Source organism: Haemorhous mexicanus, chromosome 4, assembly GCF_027477595.1.
Source record: "Haemorhous mexicanus isolate bHaeMex1 chromosome 4, bHaeMex1.pri, whole genome shotgun sequence".
Classification (NCBI taxonomy): domain Eukaryota; kingdom Metazoa; phylum Chordata; class Aves; order Passeriformes; family Fringillidae; genus Haemorhous; species Haemorhous mexicanus.
Genome location: NC_082344.1, coordinates 29,070,550 through 29,073,664, shown reverse-complemented (window position 1 = coordinate 29,073,664; position 3,115 = coordinate 29,070,550). Strand labels below are relative to the sequence as shown.

Here is a 3,115-nt window from a genome sequence, read left to right as displayed (position 1 = left end):
TTTCACCAAAGTGAGTACCAGAGTCTGCCCTGAGAAATGGAATCCCTCTCACCCCAAGCAGGCCCTGTTTCTTTTTCCCTGTACAACACACGCTGGTCACAAGAACTACAAAGCCTGTGGCTTTAGCACATTGCCCCCAAATCAATGACTAGAGGGAGAGGAAAAGAACGAGCTTCTGACTGCTCCAACCAAGAGCCTTATTTCCACCTGTTAGACAACATCTCTGCCTATCAGCACAGTCCAACAGAGAAGAGCAGACAGACAATATTTCAACTATTCAAAACTTTATTTAAATTGAATTCAGAAAAAAATGAAACTATGTACAGGAAGAACTATATAGACAAAGAAACAAGTCTCTCCACTGCCTATTGTCCAAGATCCATCTGAGTGTGTCCTGAGAAGCAGAAGCACTCATATATAAATGGGAATATACAGATCTGGAGTAAGTTCCACCCTGCAGGTTGGGCACCTGTGAGTAGTCTCCAGGGCAATAGGGAGGCATCTACTGCAGAAGACATGGCCACACAGGGTCACCACAAGCTGTTGTCCATGTTGTAGAATCTGGAGGAAAGAAAATCACAACATGTATTGGGAGGAAAGAATTTGATTTTGCTGCTCTATTGCCACCAGAGGCTCTATTTAGAGCATCTGGAATCAGTTAGAATAATGAATGAGGGACCCACAGATGTGCCAGTGCCATTTTGGCAAAGGCTTCTCCCTCAACATTCACCATCAAGAAGTGACTTGTGGAGCTTCACAGCAAGGGCTGTGCCTCCAGCCAGCTGCCCACAGCATCCCACATCATCCAGCTGACTTGTGCAGCTCCCCTTCTGCCTTTCTCCTCCCACAAAGCAGAAAGGACAACAGCTGGTGGATCCTTACCTCGGAGTAAAATTCCATGCAAATTGGACACCTAATGACAACTCCTTGCTGTGCACTGGAAGAAACAGAACTAGAAAGAACATGCAGCTGGTAAGATCACCACACTTCAATGCTTATTGATACATAAAATCTCATGTAATCATGCAACTGCACTGACTAGCTATGACACATTTCCTCTAAGAACCCTGCTGCCTTTAAGTCTCTGTGTGCTGCATTTAATGAGGATTTGGGGCCTCCCTGCTTTGAGGGAAAGGGTGTCCTGCTTTTCACCAGGAGAAAGGTGCAGGCAGGCACCCTGCTCTGGGATTTGAAGTAACAGCAGTCTCTAGCACTGGCCAGTTGCTGTGTGGCAGCTTTGACTTCCAGCAGGTCACCAGTAAGAGCTTTGTGACTACAGCATCCAGCTGTCCTCTGGGAATGCTTCACCCCAGAATATTCATTCCAGGATCCAGTTCTAAATTACAGAGTAACAGCTCTGGCAACATCCTGCCCTGGGAAGGAGCCTTTGGTCAATTTTAAATGCTGCAGCACTGAGCTCTTTCAGCCTTACCTAAACAGAGCAGCTACACTCAGCAACTGAGAAGCTTGAGACTGAAGGAACAAAACATTCCTTTTTCATATTAACCAGGTGGTGGCATTTGTTCACCAACAGACTTAACAACCAAAACTTAAACATCTACAAATTCATTGGCAAAATGCATTATGGTTTAGAATAGTAGAAGCCCTTTAGGTGGCATTTTTAAGGCCTGACACCTGAAAGTTCCATACTGAAGTTCTCTCCTATATTGCCTTTCCAGAAGGCTCAAAGCACACCAGTAATATTAAAACCTCTGTCTTTCCCCCCACCCCAAAAAAACACTTTAGAAAAGCTTATACCATAATTCTCATGTTCTTTGTCTTCCCTAGTGACACAGGCACCTGGTTTAATCAGTCTAATGACTTGCATCTTTCTTATCCTGATGGAGTGCTCCTACAGCAGGGCTTTCCTGTTTCTCTGCAGCTTGGGGACTTTACTGTGCGGGCACCCAGCCTGAACTGCAAGATCTCCACCACAGAAGCAAACAAATCAGGGCTTATGACACCCAGCACTGGCCATAAAAGCATGACCTCCACAGCTGCCTCTGTGCAAGTCTACCTTGGGAAGAAGGGCTCCAGCTCCAGGAGAAAGGCAACCAGCTGGCACCATTCCAGCAGGGAATTTCTACTGGAATTTGCCCAGCTGCCGCCTGCCAGTTCCATGATGCCAAGCCCACGTGATAACATTTCATTTCCACATCTAACATCACTACCAGAGCTTGTCAGGAAAAGCAAATGCAATAGTGAGCCATGGCCTGTGACCAATCCCCCCCCTTCCTTGCCATACCCCCACCCTCATCTCTAAGGCTCTGTGCAAAGTTGTACATCTGCTCTGGGCTGCCTTTTTCTCCCAAAATGCAAACGGTATCATTTGATCGTCATGCAACATGGGAGAAAGAGGGAAATAAGTAGAGTATGGGAAGGCCTCAAAGATAAACCAGGCATACTTGTAGAACTTAGTCCTACACAGAGAGGCACAGAACCCTGTGTTTGGTAGGGCATGAGCCATACATACTCTGAATGTGCAGTGTCCTCCTCTGCTGCTCCCTGTTCTGCAGGGGCTGGGTCAGCCACAGGTGCATCATGAGCTCCTGTTCCATTACCGGAGCCATCCACCTGCTCCTGGCTGTTCAGTGTAACATTTCTTCTTTCCTGTCCATACACTGTAATTTAATTTTCAGAAATTAGATCTCTTATTCTCTCTCTCCCTGGAGCTACCCTTGAAATGAGTTATATAAATAGTCAGCAATGCTTCCTATTTGAAATGGACTCTATTCAGCTGGTTTAAAAACAAGCATAAACAAGCTACTTTCCCAAATTCTAAGAGTGGACCCTTCCACACATTGTGGCTCCTCTGCTACAAAACAACACAAAATTTTTGCTCTGTTCAGCCTACACACAGCTAAAAAAGGTGACCTGAGATTCTCAAAGACAGTCCATGGAAACTAAAAATTACTTGAAGCAGTATGCCCTTAGAAAATTGTCATTATCTTCCTCCTTAATTAAGCTAATTTAAGAATGGAGTTATATGTGATGCAAAATGCAGAATATGTAAAAGATTTCTTAAGGAAGGATGCCGCTTGTATTCATGTTTGATCTTTATGTATGTTCAAGCCAAATCAACTGGGAGATATGGTCCATTAAATAGACAACAACT

At 44.8% G+C, this 3,115-nt stretch overlaps 1 long non-coding RNA gene across 1 annotated transcript; it reads right to left on the bottom strand.

Annotated features, from left to right (window-relative positions):
* Nucleotides 1–267: 267 nt before the first annotated feature.
* Nucleotides 268–2,113, bottom strand: LOC132326270 (uncharacterized). Its single transcript, XR_009486198.1, has 2 exons — nucleotides 883–2,113; nucleotides 268–561 (listed from the first exon to the last, which is right to left on the bottom strand). It is a non-coding gene; the product is annotated as an uncharacterized LOC132326270 (long non-coding RNA).
* Between the last annotated feature and the right edge of the window lie 1,002 nt (nucleotides 2,114–3,115).